A 20,522-nucleotide genomic window follows, 5' to 3' on the forward strand; every position below is an offset into this window, starting at 1 on the left:
AGGTTTTGAGTTTTAAAATTCAAAACCTTTTGGAAGAAAGTACAGTTTAAGCTATCAACAAAGAGTTATGGAATCATTGGGGTTGAGGGTAAGAGCTAAGAATGATTGGGATGACCTCTTCTTATTTCCCAGTTTTTCCTAGTATTGGACTTCTATTACAACGTAGAAAATCAGGAATAGTGGAACCCACAAACTCAGTAAATATTGAGTTAAAAATCTGTTTTAGACAATTTCAAGTCAGATGACTAGCATCAAATCATTTTATTTTTGCTATACTATCCTTCTCAGCAAAATGGAGTTAATAAGACTTATAGGGTTATTGTAAAGAAAACATTTTATAATTCTTAATGATATTAATGTTAGATATTTTTTAACAAGGGCTATCTTCTTCATAGCCATTTTGGCAGGAGCATTCCTTTTTGACCAGTGGAGATCAGAGGGGAACTAATGAGAATGGATAACATCTCAACAGATTCTCTATGCCTGTGATTCCACAGGTCCTGAGAAGCTTTTATCACTTACCAGTCGAGGGGAGCTGCTATACATCTTAGTCAACAAAGGGAAGAACACTAGTATTGGAGTCTCCAGATTCATTCCCTGACTCTACTACCTGAGTCTCAACTTCCTCATCCATAAAAGATAGATGATCTCTCAGCTCTCAGAAACTTTGATCCCTACTCCTTAATCCAGGATGCTAGGTAATTCAAGAGCTATGAATATAAATGAATGTTTAAACAGCCACTCCTCCAAATAGCTTTTCTTGATTGATACTGAGAAACTGGTAAACCTGTGCCCAAGGTCTAGATGGGAGGAAAGAGTTTGAAGCTCAGGATTGTGCTGTGGTAGATTCCTGTAATCTTCTGTTCTGCCAGGCTCCTGATTCTGAATGGAAGGGAAGGAGAAAGAGAAAGAAAAGAAGGAGGAGAAGGAGAAGGAGAAGGAAAAGAAGAAGGAGAAGGAGAAGGAGAAGAAGAAGGAGAAGGAGAAGGAGAAGAAGGAGATGGAGGAGAAGGAAAGGGATAAGGAGATGGAAAAACCATCCAAAACCAAGTAATGTGCCTTCTTGATTTTTTTCATAGCAGGGTCTTGGGAGGGAAGGGGTGAAGAGGAAATATTTATATATCATTTATTATGTGCTGAGAGCTTTCCAATTTTATATCATTTGATCTTCACAACAATTCATGGGTACTGATATTACCTTCATTAAAATTTAAGGAAATTGAGTCAAAGGTGAAATATAATTATAGTTAATATTTCTATAGGGCTTATTAAGCACTTCCAATTATTTTTACAACTATTATCTAATTTGATCCTTATAACAACTCTAAGATATAGATCTTGTTACTGTCCCCATTTTACAGATGAGGAAACTGAGGCAAATAGAGATGAAGGGACTTGTCTAGAGTCTCATGTCTAGAGTAAATGCATGAGTTCAGATTTGAAATTAAGATTTCCTGATGCTAATCCCATCTGTGGGGCAGCAGGGAAAGAAATGTCCCCTGCGAGTAATTCCTTCCAAATAGGCTAGGAATATAGAATAGAGTAGAGTTCTAGCTGGAATGTGAAGATCTGAGTTTAAATGCTGGGTTTTCCTTTTTTTTTTTTCTTTTGTTAGTCTGGACAACTGATTTGACCTTTCTAGGTCTCAGTTTCCTTATCTGTATAATAATGTTGTACTGAATGAGTTCTAAGGTCTCTTCTAGCTTTGAATACTTTGATTAAAATATATTAGCTAATGGTAGTTCCTCCCCTTCAATCTCCCCTCCCCTGCCCCTCAGGAATGTTTTCATATCCTCTTCTTGAAACAGAGTTAATATCACTTAAATGATAAACATATTACTTCCTCCTGTGATTGTTTTCTTCTCTAAGGAGAATTTTATTTTTCTGTAAAAGCTTCCTACAATATTATAATATGAACCTGATCCATAGACCCATAAAGATGTAGAGAGGAAGTTTCTGGACAAGAGTCTATCAGTTGCTTGTCATCTTTGATGAGGAGAGATCAGACCATATGCCTAATGTCATAGGAGATGCCTTAGTCCAAGGCAGAGATTCCCCATGACATAAGATTAAAATGATGCTATTTGTACTGTCTCACAGGGTGGGTGTGACTATCTAGATAGATAGGTTACTGTAGGATTTGTTTCCAGGAAGACCTGATTTCAATGCTTATTTACTTACCCAGTATATACTTGCTTTGTGGCCCTGCTTCAAGTCACTTAATCTTTTTCAGTATAAGTTTCTTCATCTGTAAAATAGGGTCAATAATAGTACATACCTTCCAGGTTAGTGGTCTGTTAATGTTCTTAGCTGAGCACAGAACTTTGTGTTGTGTAGATACAAGCTATTTTATTTTTTTATCCTCCAGGATGACTCACTTTGGGGGCAGAGTTGCAGTAATTTCTTGTAGGAATTATTATTGAAATTATGATATGAAATTATTATGACCCAGCATTCCTTGGGTCATAATAGACTATAAAGCTTACTCTTGGGAGATCCACACTTTTCTGGTTTCCTGTGTTCTTGGAATTAATTATAATTTCTTTTCTTTCAATGTCGTTTTTCTTTCACCATAGAATCAGGAATGTCACATGAAGGTTTAGGATAATTTTCAGAAGAGGAAACTACATTTTGATGTAATTTATGTATGTAACTAAAGTTTATTGGGAGAAACATTTTATATGACTTAAGAGGTTTTTAGGGCAATGAGTTTGCCTAAAACTTTGCAATAAGTGAAGAGATAGATTATATGGCTCTTCTTCATTCAGTGTAGGAACCTTAGGATGGAGTAAAGATTGAGAGCTACATAAAGGCCAACCTGATGATTAGTCCAATGGGAGACAGGTTAGGAATTATTGGATTGTCACATTCTGTCTCCAGATGTCACATGCTGCCATTGATGGTATACTATGGTGCCTTGATGATAAGGGAAGAAGAGAAACCAATTTAAAGCCAAGAGACTCCTGCAGCAGCCAGACTATCTTCAATAGTCCTATTTCCTATTAATCAGCCTGTGAGGTAGAAAGATTCTGGTGAAGACAAGTGAGAAAGATACCTTGCACAACATAACCCTCACTATAATGGGCATAATTGTGCTACTCATGCCACTAATCACTTGTTTGGTCCGTGTGGTCTTCTTCAATATCAAAGAACTAACAATAGCACTTGCTGTTTGGGAAAGGAAGAGGAGTCATCAGTCAGGCTATCAAAATCAAGGCAGTTATCCTGAAGGAGACGGGCTCAGAGGAGTAATTTGCATGAGAGAAGATAGACATTTTGGTCTACGTTTTTCTCAGTCCATAGGAAATGATTGAGAAAAAAAAGATTGAATTCATTTAATTCATTAAGTTAGTGCTATGTTCAAGACTTGTGCATGGTGCTGGAAATACAAAGATGTAACACTATGGAATTTCTAATATCAATAATCTAATAGTGGGCTTAGATCACAATGCATGAATAAATAAAAATATGATATAAAATACATTTTCAGAAAGATCAAACAAGTGATTAAAATGTTCTGGGTATATATGAAGAAGGAGGAAAAAGTAGAGATGATCTGGATTCAAATCTCTTCTTTGATGCTTATAAGGTGTGTGACCTTGGGTAGGTCACTTAAAACTCCCAGTAGTTCTCCTCATCTGTAAATTGAGGGAGTTGGTATAGATGGAATCCCATGATTTCTTTAATTCCAGATAAATTCCTACCTTCTATAAGAAGCCAATCTTTCCAAATCACCCTTATTAATGCAATGCCTCCTATCTACTTATTATCTCCAATATATCTTGCATATAACTTATTTCTTCACAGTTGTTTGCATATTATCTCTCTCATTAGAATGTGAGTTCTTTAAGATCAGGAATTATTATTATTATTATCATTATTATTATTATTATTATTATTAATCTTTCTAGGTGTTTCCAGAGCTTGGAATGTCATAGGGGCTAAATAATAAGCACTTACTAGATCGATACTGATATCATCTTATATAATCATATTCAGCTGGGAGCTGGGGTAGGAGAGATTGGGGGAGGCATTATGACAAAGGTAGTAACTGAGTTGAAATTTAGGGGTTTTTTTTTGTAAGGCAAACTGGGTTAAGTGGCTTGCCCAAGGCCACACAGCTAGGTAATTATTAAGTGTCTGAGACTGGATTTGAACCTAGGTACTCCTGACTCCAGGGCCAGTGCTTTATCCACTACGCCACCTAGCTGCCCCCTGAGTTGAAATTTAAAGGAAGATTATGTTAGTAATTGCAGTTGTAGTGATGACTTCCATGAATGCCAGTTGTCAGATAAAGATGGACAAGATTAGCAAATGGCAAATAGTTTATTTTGAATGGAATATCTAGTGAGTGAAGTAAGGGATAAAGAGTGGAAAAAAAGACTGATGGGACAGATGGGTGTCCGATTTTGTGACAGGTATATCAGGATAAAAAGTTTATATTCTAGAGCAAAGCTTTTTAATCTTTCATTTGGCATGGATCCTTTTTTTTAGCACTCTGATGGACTGTTGATTTCTTCTGAGAATACTGTTTTATGTGCATAAAATCAAATTCATAGGATTATCAAGGAAGTTAAAAAAAATCAGTGAAAATAAGTGTATATTTTTTCCATCCAAATTTATGAACCTTCTGGAATTTATCTCTGGACCCCAAGTTAAAGAGTCAGTGAAAGTTATTAGTCAGGAAGATGAATGGATGAGGAAGATTTCTTGGACAGATCTATAGAGAGGAGAGATCCTCAAGGGAATAAAGAAGAGAGGAGAGACCAATGATCAAAATTATTCACATAGCATTCAAATGGCTTTTCCACTTTAATGCTATGCCTCAGGGGCCAAGCCTTGAGACAAGGTTTGGTTCTTTGACCAGTGATTGGCAATATTAAATGAATAAGTCCTAGAGAGGGCATAACATCAACTCCTTAAGAGGCTATTATGAGTTGAGGGGGGAGGAGAAGGACTAAGAGGAGGAGGATTTAATTTAAGCCATCCATTGTACCCTGTCTGCTTCAGTTTCCTCATTTGTGAAATGGGGATAATAATAGCACCTATATCACAGAATTGCTGGTAGGATAAAATGAATGAATACTTGTAAACTGTTTTGTAAACCTTAGAGGAGTATACAAGTGCTACTGTTTATGATTATTGGGTCCCTTTTTGGTACCCCAGATAATTCTCTAAGACTGTAGGTAATAGAGCAGGTGCTGATTAGCACTAGTAGAATAAGACAAAATCGCATCCCCCATATCTTCCTCTTCCCCACAGTCACAGAATTTCAAAGTTGGAAATGACCTCAGAGATCTTTTAGTTTAACTTATTTGAGGCATGAGTTGCCTTTAAGTTCCTTCAAATGAAAGATCTTACTACCTTCTGAGATATCTTTGGAGAGTAAAGTTACGTGTGTATGTTCGTGTATGTGTGTGTGTGTGTGTGTGTGTGTGTGTGTGTGTGTGTGTGTGTGCTGAGGAGGAAAATGGGATTATTAGGGAAGGGGAGGATGTGTATTGCAGTTATAAAGGACAGACAGTGCAAAGACATACAAGTGGGAAATGGAATGGTGTATATGAGGAACAGCAAGAAGGCATGTATTGGGTTAGATTGTAGAATGTATAGAGAACAATGAACAGGCAGGATTGGATCAGATAAAAAAAGAACTTTAAATGCCATTTTTGTTTCAGTCAATTTGATGTTTCATGACCCCATTTGGGTTTTTCTTGGCAAAGATATTGGAATGGTTTGCCTTTCCTTCTCCTGTCGATTTTATAGAGGAAGAACAAACTTGCCCAGGGTCACACAGCTAGAGATTTAAATTCAGGTCTTTCTTCAGGTTTGGTGCTCTATCCATTGTGCCACTCATCTAACCCTTTAAATAGCATACAGAAGAGTTTATATTTGATCCTAGACACAATAGATAATTGCTAGACTTTACCGAATATTGTTCTAGGTAAATAACTTTGAATTAGATAGAGAGACTTGAACTGGGGAAACTGATTTAAGTGGCTGTTATAATAGTTTAGAGGAGAGGGTGTGAGAACCCAAATAATATTTGCATTAGAAGGAGAAGGTAACTCCATTTAAAACATATGCTAAGGTGAAGAGTAACAGGACTTCTCTTTGCACTGCCTGAGGGCATGTGGTCTTTGAGAAATGGACCTGGGTCTTTGGACTTTTGATTATTCTTTATCTGGTATAGTTAGGTCTAGAAAGTTTGTGGTGAGTGCTGGACTGAAAAAAAATGGGAACATTTTTGACTCTCAGACAGTGTTGCCAGCTGAAGATTTCATTCCTTTGTTCTGAAAATTTAGCAGAATCTGTTAACCTCTGCTAACCTCTGTTTACCTCAGTTTCCTCATCTACAAATTTAGTATAATTATATCTGCCTTCCAGGGTTGTGAGGATTAAATGAGATATTCCTAAAACGCTTTGTAAACTTTAAAGAGCTGTATAAGAACGAGTTGTACATAAGTTCTAGCTTTTCCAGGATCCTAAGGTATGGAAATACAGGAGTCCCAGAATTGTCTGAATATTGCAGCCCTCCTAGAAGAGCTGCCCTAAGGAGTAAAGGTCCTGAGTCTCTAGCCTGACAGAAATCAATAGTTTTGTCTGCTCTGAACATAAATTCAGTGAGACTAATGACATGAAGGGGCTAAATTGTGAGCCTAATTATCCTTTTCTCCTCAACTGTACCTCTCAAGACCAAGGTGGAGCCCCAAGATAATAAGGGCAGGTTGTATGTTCTTGCTATATCTTCAAAATAAATAATATTTAAAAAAAAAAAAGCTGAACCAGTCCTAAGTGGTGAAAGGGAACTGGACTGTTAGCCATTGGGCCACCCCAAATGGAAGGGTCATGACTGATGGACCCTCACACTAATGACAGAGAAGAGTGATTCCCCAACCCCTTCACAGTACATGAGAACCACAAGGGGGTTAAAAAAATAGAATAGAACTAGTGCTGAGAGGATGATCTTCCATTCATATCACTTGAATGGGTCTTCCTGTCTGCTTTTTCTTCCCACCGTCTTGTTGTTTGGCTTCTTCTCTTCCTTCCCCTCCCCCACCAAATAGAAAGCTATGGTGGGCATATGTTGCCTCAACTTCTTTCTCTAAAAGACAGCATCTTTGTGTATTGCAGTGTGACTCTCAATACTTTGCCCTCAACCTTGGGAATAATTGGGATCTTGGCTATTGGGCAGGGTTGCCAGTTGAAGATTTCATTCTTTTGTTCTCCATGGTGTTAATTAATATTTGTGGTAAGAGACATTTGGTATGGTTTCTGTCTTAGTCACAGAAAAGTGGGCCTGCTTTGGCCCTGAGAGACTTGGATTGTCAAAGGAGGAAGTAAAGGGAAGAAAATAGTAAATTAAAAAAAAAAACCCCAACAATCCCAAACCCAGATCCCTCCCAAGTATGTGCTGCCTGGCTGAATTTACTAATGATGTGAAGAGACTGGAACTCTTTGGCATCCCTGGGGTCCCTACTTGGTTGGGCACACTTCTGATGGTGCTTGGCTTGAAGAGAAGAGTTACCCTCCATTGCACATCCACAAAATTCCATTTCTAAATTGATCAAGCCATGGACTGGTGGAGCAGACCTCCCTTCCCACAGAGCTCCCTAGACTTCATTTTTGCAATTTTTTTAAACCCTGACTGCCTCCCATCCAGGGTCATTTCCACTGTTCTGATTCATATCTGATCATTGGACCCAATTGACTCCAGAGGAGAAAGTGAGCTAGAGACTTATCACAGTCCCCCTACTCAAATCTAATTCATGTGCTTGTTGTGGCATCACCTCCCTGAAGTCATGGTCCTCTTAGAGAATGAAGGGCAACCATTTTCCCAGAATAGAATGACAGACTGTTCAAGCTAGAATGACCTTGGAAGACATTTAGTCTATTCCCTTACTTTTCCTAAAAGGAAAACTGAGACCCACACAGTAAAAATGACTTTCCTCTGTGAGGATACCCTGTATTCTCAGATTTTAATCATATTTCACATGTAATATAAACATTAAGATGGGGACATAGTCTGATGCTCTGCATATAGTAGGCTCAGAGGGATGTTTTTTTAGTTGACTTGATTTGGTGTTTCCTCAGGATAAGCACAGGCCCTGGTTCTAATAGTTCAATGTTGCCTTAAAGGCAATGTTGCCTAATGAGATCAACCTTTTAGTGTCTCTTGATTAGAATTATAATTAGGGGAAGTTGAAAAAGGTTCCACAGTGTGGACATTTATCATGTAACATAGCCCCATTCCTATACATAGCTCCACTCTAGGGGGCCATCTACAAGTTACCTTCTAAATGGAAGGTCATGACTGATGGACCCTCACACTAATGGCAGAGAAGAGTGATTAGAGAGGGAACATCTAAATAAAAGAAACCAGAGGTCCAATTGAGTTTTTGAGTATATATAAATTCCTTTATTTTTTCCCCTGCTAACTAGCATTCTCTAGTTAGATTATACATTCTCTAGACCCTAGAAAAGTCTTTTAAAAATCTCCTTTCCTCCTCTTACCCCCTCTTCCTAAAACAATGGGAGGAAGTAAGATTAAAAAATAAAGGTCAAAATTAAGATTAAGTCTTAGTAGTTCTTAGTTTGGAAAGGACTCAGCAGTCAAATTTGCTGCTTCCTTCCCTCCTTAACCACATGGGGACAGGAATCAGACTCTTTGGGGATGGGTCTGTCCTTTCATTATGTCATTGCACAAACTTGATCATCCTATGTTCTGTCTCTGCTAACATAGTTCCCTGCCCCCTAGATATTTTTGTATCAGATGAAGGAATTCCAATTTGTAGCTCTGCCAATCAATTCTCTTCACCCATCCATCTCCAATTCTCCCCACACTCAGCTTCTTTAAAAAAAATCCTCTCTTTTGAGGAAAGTGGAGGCCTAAATTATCATCATTGTAGGGAGATGCCCTGAACTAAATGTCCCAGTTAGTATTACAGCTAAAGAAAGTTAGACAAAAATTTTGGCACTTCTGTATAGAAAATGTCTATTAATGTTTATGGTGATGACTACAACATCCCCTGAAAACCTTCTTTATCAACAAAAAGATTATAAGACATGGAATGCCATATTTAGAAGATACTTTAGAGAGTTTCTAGGACTAGAGCATTAAAACCAATCTAGTTTGAGCATTAATTGAATTCTTGTGTTTTGAAATTGGATAACGCATGCATATAGAAACTCACAAACAGAATAATCAATTAATGACTCCTTAGCTATTTGGGAATTTGTTATTCAAGTACAAATACCATTTTTCTCTATTTAACTTCTCTCATCTCTGTATGAAAAAGGCACATAACAAGTAATAGAGTATTTTAATTAAAATTTTAAAAAGAATAGAGGCTAAGGGGAAAGTGCTGGGTCAGGTAAAAAGAGTAAAGTGGCCTGTTGAATGATTTGTTCCACTTTCCCTTGTATCATAAGTATTTGGCATGAATCCTTTCACTTACTTTAAAATTTAATTTGTAAAATTCTATATTTAGTAACCACCAAAAAGTCAATCAAAATAAACCAACAAAATAAAAAACTATATTCCATTAAAAAGAACACAAATATTTCCAGCTCTTTGAAATTTTAAAAACATTATGCAAATTTAACCGCTAAGTCCTTTCCAAACTAAGAATAACTACTAAGACTTAATCTTAATTTTGACCTTTATTTTAATCTTACTTCCTCCCATTGTTTCAGGAAGAGGGGGTAAGGGAAGGAAAGGAGATTTTTAAAAGACTTTTCTGGGGTCTAGAGAGTGCCTAATCTAACTAGGGAATGCTAGTTAGCAGGGGGGAGAAAAGTAAAGGAATTTATATACTCAAAAACTCAATTGGACCTCTGGTTTCTTTTATGCATATGTTCCCTCTCTGATATTGATGAACCATTGCTCACAGGAGCTGTGGTACTAGATGGTTTCTTTTTTTCATGAATGGGCACCTCAGTTCTAGATGTAAGCATGTGGTTTAGACTGGGTTAACATAAGTATTATTATTGTTATTATCTATAAGAAAATAATATAACAAAATATACTTTACTAAATCTTTAACAGTTTTCAAATATATATATAACTATATAAATATACATATATATTTATCATATCCTTTTAAAAAATCAATTCACATGTAACAGAATTCAGATTAAAAAAGAAGTCCAACAACATTTTGATACAATGGTCTCTCAAATTTCACAATAAAAGGAATTTAGAAATACAACAAAATAACATAAACAATATGTAATTTAAACTAAATGAAACAAAACTCCCATCTAGTGCTTCCTCAAAATGGGAAATAGAAAGGTAGCCAATATACAATATAAATAAAACATGGGACAAGTTATTTTATTCCTAGTCACAAGTAGAATGACAAGCACAGAACATACATACATACATACATACATATATATGTAGTTGACAAAAAACTTAAAATGACATCCAGCAACTTAATTTATTTTATTAATCTTATAAAAATATTTATGTATATTACTTATTTATAACTATTAATTGATTAATTTTGTTAATTTAGGAGACTTATACTTAAATCTCACCAGAACATAAACAAGGTTGTAATTTTGATGACTGAAGAGTCAACATTTTATCTCAGTTCTAAATATACAAATGGCTCATGATAGATAAGTACAAGTTAAAAGAACAAACTTGAGTTAATATGCTGGTTGGTGGTCATACTCTTCAAAGCAGAAGTTTCCCACAATGATAGTTCCATTCATTGAGGTCCAGAAATCCAGAATTTTTAAATTCCCAGAATTGCCTCTTACTCTACACTTTTGCCTAAAATCAGGAAAGAACAATTAGAAAAAACCGAAAAGACAGATACAGTTCCAGGTGCAAGCTCACTTAAATGAGTTCCCCTGTAGTATCTGGTAAATGATCAAGATGGCCATGATACTAGGGTGCAGAAGAGTCAGCTTAGCAACTATCTCTCATTGATAATTGTGGGTTGTAATACTACTCAGTTGACCTACATCTTCAGAGATGTTCAATGTATAAGGAAAAAATGGAGAAAAGATATCATTAAAGAAATGTATAATAGATAATGATAGACTGATCACATGTATTGTAGAAAAAAGATAGGTTGATCTGTTCTCTCAGTATCCATACCCTTCTTTTTTTTGAAAGGCAGTGGGGTTAGGTGGGGTTAAGTGGCTTGCCCAAGGCCTCACAGCTAGGTAATTATTAAGTGTCTGAGGTCAGATTTGAACTCAGGTACTCCTGACTCCTGGGTTTCTATCCACTGTGCAACCTAGCCACTCCCATACACTATATTTTTTTTAGGTTTTTGCAAGGCAAATGGTGTTAAGTGGCTTGCCCAAGGCCACATAGCTAGGTAATTATTAAGTGTTTGAGACTGGATTTGAACCCAGGTACTGCTGACTCCAGGGCCGGTGCTTTATCCACTGTGCCACCCCCATACACTATTTTTTAAACAAAATTTTTAATTAATAATTTTTTTAAAATTTAAGACAATGGGGTTAAATGACTTGCCTAAGGTCACACAGCTAGACAATTATTAAGTGTCTGAGGCCAGATTTAAACTCAGGTCCTCCTGATTCCAGTGCTCTATCCACTGCCCCGCCCCCATACAATGTTAAGAGAAAGTAAGGAAGATACTTAAAACATTGGATAGATTCCCTGTGACAGTTTGTGGAAAACTTAGATGGTAAATATAAGGATGGAAAAGTGTGGATGGATGCAAGACCAATAGAACCATATTATGAAGAGATCATTGAGAATGATTACTTTTATCAGATTGAGAGCAAGATATTTTATTAAGAATGAAATTATTGAAACACAAAACATACTGTATTACTTCATTATCAGTGGTAGTTTGTATCTTCAAATGCAAATAAAGTAATTTATAAACAATCAATTAAAAAGCATTCATCAAATGCCTACTGTATATCAGACACTGTGCTACAACAAATGTAAGAGTGAAATAACTCCTGCTCTGAATGGCTTTATTTTGTAAAGTTTGTACCAACAAAAGAATTAAAATAAATAAGCAAAATAAAAAATTTATAATCTATTTTACGAAACACTTAAATATTTCCAGAACTTTGAAAATGAAAAGAAAACAACTTTATTGAAGATGACTTTTAAACCCCCTCCAAACAAAGAGTAACTACTAATCTCCGGTTCTGATCTCTGATCTCTATTTTCAATTGGTGTATTCTATTTTTCCTTGTTTGTTCTCCTTAGTGCCATTTATAGGTCTCCTAAAAAGACATCTGAGATTGTGATGTTAAGTTATGTAGTAACTCTATTGTTCTACATAGGAAAAAAAGAATTTGCTGTAAAAATCTTGGAGATCTTTTTTTTAATTTTTGTTGGCTTCCTTTCAATTACTCTTTTGTTTGTGTATCTTACCAAAATTTCTTTAAACTTGTTTATTCCTAGTGTTTCTCTTTGTTTTATTTAATAATGTGACTCATAATTTTCTACCATCCTTCTCTTAAGATATTACAAGGAAATTTATATCTTAAATTGTCATAAAGCATGTCTCTTGGTTTAGTAACAAGTCTTACACTTCAGTGGTTTTAGAACCTTTTGAATGAAATTATTGTAATTGGCCTTGCATTTCATCCATTTTCCATATTTCAGCATTAATAACTTATTTAAATAGATCACATTGAGTTTGTTTTAATTTAATTTCATGTCACATCTTTTCCTCATTTTTGTTCTTCTAGATTGCTAATTTTAATCTTTTCCTCTAACAATTTGGCAATCTAACAGACTCTTGAAATAAAATATTTATAAAATGCTTTTAAATTTCTAGAGTGCTTACTTGTACCAACTCATTTGAGCTAACAGCAACCATGCCACAAGTATCATTATTCTCATTAGTAAAGTGAGGAAACAGGAAAAATTAATGAAAGCCTTTAAAAAATTTTCTTTGTCAATTGAATAATGCAGAGAAAAATATGTAGTCTGATTCAGCACCTGAGCCACAATGAGATTTTTATCCCATTTTTCTTATTTTTATCTCATTTATCTCATTATGAGATTTTTTTTTGATGGGGGTAATGGTTGTATGAACCTGTGATTTCTTTGATAAAAGAAAACCCCTGGTGAGAGTGAAGAAACTTTCTCTATCAATGAGTCCAACCAACTGCTTTGCAACTTAAGACAGTTGTCCCAAGGGAACAAAGGTTTTAAAGTTTTTGCTTGTTGTCACAATGTTAATGTGTCAAAGGAGGAATTTGAACCCAGGTCTCCCTGACTATGAGGTCAGCTGTCTATCGTAATTCGAAAATTATATTGACATTAGAAAATAAAAAATGATAATCTACCTAAAATGTGACCTAATTAAATTCTCTATGTTAAAATAAAGAAAAGCATGATGGAAATTGTGCTGTATTTGGAGGCACAGGGCTTGAGTTCTGTGACTTCATATCTGCGAGACTTTGGGAAAGTCCCTGCACAGATTCTTCACCTGCAAAATGCAGAAGTAAGATTAATGATCTTTTTCTGCATCATGGATTAGAATAGCTTGGTGGCATTCTAGTGCCCAGAATCCTCAGTCTAGAGTCAGGAAGATCTGAATCAAATTCAGTCAGAGGCCCATAATTGCTGTGTGACCCTGGGCAAGTCACTTAACCTCTATTTTCTTTACTTTCCTCATCTGTAAAGTGTGGGTAAGAATAGCACCTATCTTTGATGGGTCATTATGAGGATAAAATGAATTGCAATTTGAAAAGTCCTTTGCAAATTTTATAAATGTCAGCTATTACACTTTACTGGATTACCAATGGCTTGTGCTTATCCTGTTTTGCCCCTAGATGGTGATCATGCATGCTCTACTGAAGTGGCTTGCAAGAAAAATTTAAAAGTTAAGCTACCATTTTCTTAAAATAAAATTTTCATTATTGATAATATCTTTATAATCAGTTCTTAAATGTAGCATTTCAAATCCTTCAGAATAATTTAAATTGGATAATTAAATGCTTATGTTCCCCCCAGGACTTTTAACTTTCCCTATCTTCTCTAAACCAACTCGCTGGGGTTCACTCCGTTATATGATGACTTAACTTTGAAAACTCTGAGTTTTCAAAACGTGTTTCTTCAGGAAGGATTCCTGCTTCCTTCTGCTGACTGCTAATTACTGCACCTTAGCCTGAAGCTAAATGATTCAGGCTCCTGGATTTCTGGTCAGTAATTTTTGGAGTCCTTGAGGGCCTCTTATGAAGGTTCAACATTTAAGACTAGTGATATAGAATTTATATGCTAATTATAAAAAGTTAATTCAGTGATTCTTTTAAAAAAAATTGTATCCTGTTCATTGCAACAGCCTGCTACACAGCTTTACAAAGAGTAATACATATTCACTTAGTCTGTAGAAGATATATTTACTTATTTATCTTACTGAGTCATGCTGAATATTTTATTGGAGAGGGAATAAGCATTTGTGCAGTGTTTACTATATATCACCCACTCTGCTAACTGTTTAACAAATTGTTAGCTTGCTATTATCCCCATTTTACAGTTGAGGAAATTGAGATTAAGTGATTTACCTAGGTCATATAGCTAGTAAGTTGTCTGAGGCAAGATTCAAAAATTGAGTCTTTCTTGGCTCAAATTCCAGTTCTGTTCCATTATTACTGGGCTTTCAGAAGGTGATACAAATAGTAAATAGCATTTTGACAGAATTTGGGAGTAATGAATCATTTTTTTATTATGTGAATAATTAAATTATTGAATAATTAATACTGAATTAATAGCAAATAATTAAAAACCACCTTATGGAACCCACTCAGTGCTTAGTTGCCCTTGGAAGAGTAAATGTTCCTGAAGGTGGAAATCAACTCTGATTGGATGACAAATGATGATGATATTTGTCCCTTGTTCTCAAAGAAGATCATGATATCAGGGAGGTGATGCCATCACTTTCTTCTCTTGAGTCATCAGGGTCCAGTGATCAGATATGTGTCAAGATGAGTAGAGATGGCCCTGGGTGCAAGGCAATCAGGTTTAAGTGACTTGCCCAAGATCACACAGCTAGTAAGAGTCAAATGTCTGTGGCTGAATTTGAACTCAGGTCCTCTTGACTCCAGGATTAGCTCTATCCATTGTGCCACCTAGAGTGGATACTGTAATGAGAAGTAGGCTTATTCTAATGAGGATTTCGGAGAACTGATTGATCACAGTCCTGGACAAAGAGATTTATGTATACCAGACTAGCCCCTACCTAACACAATCTCAACAAAAATGGGAAATCTACTTCCACTCAGACCTGTCTGACAGAAAATATAATGGACTAGAATTTACCAATTTATCTTGTTTATTTGGTTTTTTTTGCAAGGCAAATGGGGTTAAGTGGCTTGCCCAAGGCCACAAAGCTAGGTAATTATTAAGTGTCTGAGGCCAGATTTGAACTCAGGTACTCCTGATTCCAGGGCCGGTGTTCTATCTACTGTGCAACCTTAGCTACCCCTACTAGTTTATCTTGACTAGAATTTCTTTACCTTTTAATTAGATCTTATTTTTCCCCAGTTGAGTATATTGGGTCCAATGTTTCATCTTATCAGCTATGGCCTTCAAAGACTGACTGGGTAACCTATAGAAGTTGTTTTCTGAATAAGGAAATAGGAATGGGAAAAACCTTACTCAATAACTCAATAATTGATTATTAATATAAGAGAGAAATAATCACTTCTTTCAGCATCATGATCTATACTTGTAATTATCAGAGAAGGAAATTAAATTTTTTGGCGGATATATTAATTATGGCTGTTACTTTGTACACAAGATGTTTTTCTTTTCTGATGATTTCACCATCATGACGTTTCTGGTTTAGATGTTAAAGGAACTTTGAAAATATATCATTTGATTTATGTAACCACTGCAAATTGTTTTGTGGGCTACACAAAGCATGAGTTCCTTTCTGAATTTGCATATGAATTATGGATGCCATAGCTTTCATTTTATTAGAATTTCATAATTGTTGTATAGCTCTTTTCCAAATTTCATTAAAAATTATTAAAAGCAATTTACCTATTATCTAATATATTTATTATATAAAATCACAAGTGACTTTTAGTATGTTTGTTGTTGTTGAGTTGTTTCTGACTTTTGTGACCTCATTTGGAATGTTCTTGACTGGAGTAGTTTGCCATTTCCTTCTCCAGCACCTTTTAAAGATGAAGAATTGAGACAATTAGGACTAAGTGACTTGCCCAGGGCTGGATTTGAGGCCATATTTGAACTTTTGAAGATGTCTTTCTGACTTCAGATCTGACGCTCTATCTACTGTGCCATCTAGTTACTCTTTATTATGCTACCTTTTGACATAAAAGAAGAATATTTGTCGTTGTGTCAAATACCTGAAATTTCATTAGTGTGGAAGCTCCTTTTACTCCCAAGAGACTCTCTGATGTATGGAATTATTATGGCCAAACAAATCATCACTATGGTACAAGGCTTTGATGAACTTATTTAGACTTGGACCACAGATACACAACTCATTGATAGTCAGTATTTGATAGGTTTTTTCCCCAGTAGATAGCAGGATCGGCCCAAACTGGCTTTTGAGAATCCTACTTATTTTAAAGTTCTTGATAAGCTGGCTCCTCCTTACCTTTCTAATCTTACACCTTATTCTCTATCCTACCCCTGCCCTGCCATGCTTCATGATATAGTGACATTGGTCTTCTTGCTGCCCATAAGACTCCATCTCCTGACTCTTGGAATTTTTATTGACTGTCCCTCCTGTTTGAAATTCTCTTTCTCTCATTCTCCCTTAATTCCCGCCTAGGATCCCATTTTCAATAAGAAATCTCTCTCTCTCTCTCTCTCTCTCTCTCTCTCTCTCTCTCTCTCTCTCTCTCTCTCTCTCTCTCTCTTTCTCTCCTTAACTACTACAATCTATCCTGTATATATTTTGTGTATATATGATTATTTGTGTGTTGTCTTGGATCTCCTGGACTCAATATAACTCTTGGTACACAGGTGCTAAATAAATTAAAACTTGTCTTGACAGAACTTTAATGGTCTAATATACATATACATAAAACATACATATGTATAGCATTTCTCTCTGTCTCTCTCTCTTTCTCCAGTCTCATCTTCCTGTCTGAGTCCTAACAACCTCATGCTTGAGTCTGGATTTTCTTCAAGTGGCAATCCATGTTTGAAAATGTTTAGTGAGGGAGAACCCATTATCTTTCAAGGCAGCACATTCTACTTTTGAATAAATTAAATTATTGTTATTAAATATTTTCCTACATTGTGACTAAATTTGTTTTTCTAGAATGTCTATCCATTCTTTCTGGTTTTGACCAAAGGATTAAAAAAAAACCTATTCTCTCCCTTATGCTACACACTCAAATTATTGAAAACTAGCCTCATTGTCCTTTTTTTCTTTCTTTCTCCCCTTTTCTCTCCTCTCTCTCTCCTTTCCCTTCTCCCTTCTCTACTTTACATCTTCCTTCCCCCTTAACATTTTCCCTTCTTTGTTTCTTTTCCCCTACCTTTTTTATCTTTTCCCTTTCTCTTCTCCCCTTCCCCTGATTTTTCCCCCTCAATCTTTTCCATCTACCCTCTCAACCTTCTTCCCCATTCACTGTCTCTTTCCCTCTTTTATCTCTTTCCCTTTTGCTCTTCTTCCCCCCTTCCTGTATTTTTTTCTCTCACTCTCTAAATCTCTGAAGTTTTTTTTTTATTGTAAAGTATCTCAGCTGCCATCTAGTCCAGCTTAAATCCACCCCCAAATACCTACTTCAGCATACATGACAAGTGACTATCGAGTCTCTTCTTGAAGACCTCTGATGAAGGAGAACCTTCTGAGACAATTTAGTAACTTGGGGGGAAACTCCCATCATTAAGACACTTTTTAACCAACATGAAACCCAGTTTGTTTCTGTACCTTCCACTCACTGTTTTTGGTTTTGTCAAATTCCCATACGTAATGGACTCAAAGCCTTTTACCATTTAGGACCCTCTAACTTATTTATACGTTTCCAAAACTATGATGCCCAGAACTCAACATGATTCTCTGTATGTATTCCAATCAAGGAAGAATAAAACAGGACTATAATCTTTGTATACCTGAAAGCTATGCTTCTCTTTATATAAAATCCAGTTCTTTTTTGACTGCCAGAGCATAACACTAACATACAGTAACTTGTATGGCTCATTAAAACAACCAGATCCCTTTCAGGAAAGAAAATCTGAATCTAAAGAGGTCTCTTTCATTTTGTACATATGAAAATTAATTTTCAAGTGTAAGTCCATTTACATTTATCAGTATTGAATTTTAGTTTATGAGATTCAGCTCAATGATAGCTTGTCTAGATTCCTATAAAACACTATGTGGTATGCATTGCATTAAATGCAGATGACAGAAATCCAAAGAATGGAGCTATTCCTGCTCTCAAAGAGCTTATATTTTGTGCTTGCTTCAGCAGCACATATACTAAAATTGGAACGATACAGAGAAGATTAGCATGGCCCCTGCGCAAGGATGACACGCAAATTTGTGAAGCGTTCAAAGAGCTTATATTTTAACTTTGTACCATTCTCACATTTGATAAACACGCCATTCATGACTTTATCCATATCATTGATAATGAGATTAGGCATTCTGAGGACTCCACTGGAAAACTCCTGCCCAGATGACATTGAAACTTGGCTTCTCTTTGAATCTAGTCATTCAACTAACTCCAAATTCAACATCTTGTACTACTGGTTATCCCACATCACATCTTTTCCATAAGAATAACCAAATGCTTTGCTAAACTGTAGCTGAATTGTATAGATGAAACTGCTGAAAGACCAATTTATTAACCATGTCAAAAAAGGAAATGTAGTGAATCTGTCATGATTTTTCTTGACAAAGCCATGCTGGTGATTTGAGATCACTTCCTTTTGTTTGATATTCATTAAGCATCTCTTAAAAAATACATTTGAGAATTTCCTTATGAATCACTGACTTATAGTTACCAGATTCTATTGTCTTTAATTTTTGAAAATTGGAACCCCATTTGCTGTTGTGTCTCTGAGGCTGATATGCATGCACATGTGTGTATATACTTCTAGTTATCTACATATATGTATACCTATAATATACATATAAATGCTTATTATATATGCATGCATGCATGCATACATATACACACTAACACTTCCACTTCTCAGAGTTTTCTGTGCTAATGAAATCACAGATCTAATCCCTATCCTATCCTTATCCCATTAATCTCTCTCTCTCTCTCTCTCTCTCTCTCTCTCTCTCTCTCTCTCTCTCTCTCTCTGTTCCTCTGTCTCTCTGTCTCTCTCTACCTCTCTCTCTCTGAATACATTTATTTATAAACACATATAACCCAGCCTGCACAAATATATGAATGTATTTTTAGTCTAAGCTTATTATATCATGATAGTAGACAACTCCTGTTGAGAAAAATCACTATTACAAAATTGGAGATGTTGTGGCAACCTATATTCTTAGAATATTGCCTGGGTCACTTAGAGATTAAATGACTTGCTCAGGATCCCACAACCAGGAGCATTCGAGGCATTTGGACTAGAGTTTTACTGGTTCTTAGCCTGCTCAATATCTATGACACCATGCTGCTGCCTGCCAGTTTAATTTTCTCTTTACACACACACACATACATGCATGCATGTATATGTTTATGTCTGTTTACATATGTGTATGATTATATAATAAATATATAATTGTAAGAAATGTAAAATAGTATATTTTGTCAGTTGTGTCTGATTCTGTGACCCCTTTTGAGTATTTCTTGGTAGCAATAGTAGTGTAGCTTGCCATTTCTTACTCCAGTTCATTTTATCGATGAGGAAACTGAAGCAAACAGGATTAAGTGATTTGTCTAGGATCACACAACTAGTAAGTTACTGATGTTGAATTTGAACTTGAGTTTTCCTGGCCCCAGGTCCAGCGCTCTACCCACTGAGCCACCTAGTTGACCCCAAATAATATATAAATTCATATAGATAAATATACATATACTTATATATGTATATATGTGTACATGTATGCATACATACACATATATACCCATAGTCTGATGCATTACGTGTATGTGTGTGTGTGTGTGTGTGTGTTATACCTCTCTTCCTCCCAAACCGTTATGTTCCCTTTCATTAATGTTCAAATTTGTTGTTTTATGCTGGCTTCCAGTTGACCTTGTACAATAGGTCCATATAAATAAAGAAGATACATATAAAATAGGTGTATCTATGTATATACATATATGGTGTGTCCATATATATGCATATCTATACATAAATATGCATAATATGCACACATGCTATTTATGAAATTATATAATAAAATTGAATTATATATGAATATATACTATATGTGTATATACTCACAAATATCTGTATAAATGTGTATTTTGTATATATAGTATGCATATATACTATTTATGATTTTATATATATAATGTGCATATTCACACATGTTTACATAAATTTCATAGTTTTACACACACACACACATATTCATGCAGTACTACAAGATTTAGAACATTCCCTTCCTTCTTTAAGAAAA

At 35.5% G+C, this 20,522-nt stretch overlaps 1 non-coding gene across 1 annotated transcript; it reads left to right on the plus strand.

Annotated features, from left to right (window-relative positions):
* The first annotated feature begins 18,395 nt into the window (after window positions 1-18,395).
* LOC141503584 (U6 spliceosomal RNA) lies at window positions 18,396-18,502 on the plus strand. The gene has a single exon (XR_012472930.1). It is a non-coding gene; the product is annotated as a U6 spliceosomal RNA (small nuclear RNA).
* Window positions 18,503-20,522: the final 2,020 nt, after the last annotated feature.

The sequence above is a fragment of the Macrotis lagotis genome, chromosome X (genome assembly GCF_037893015.1).
Source record: "Macrotis lagotis isolate mMagLag1 chromosome X, bilby.v1.9.chrom.fasta, whole genome shotgun sequence".
Lineage (NCBI taxonomy): Eukaryota > Metazoa > Chordata > Mammalia > Peramelemorphia > Peramelidae > Macrotis > Macrotis lagotis.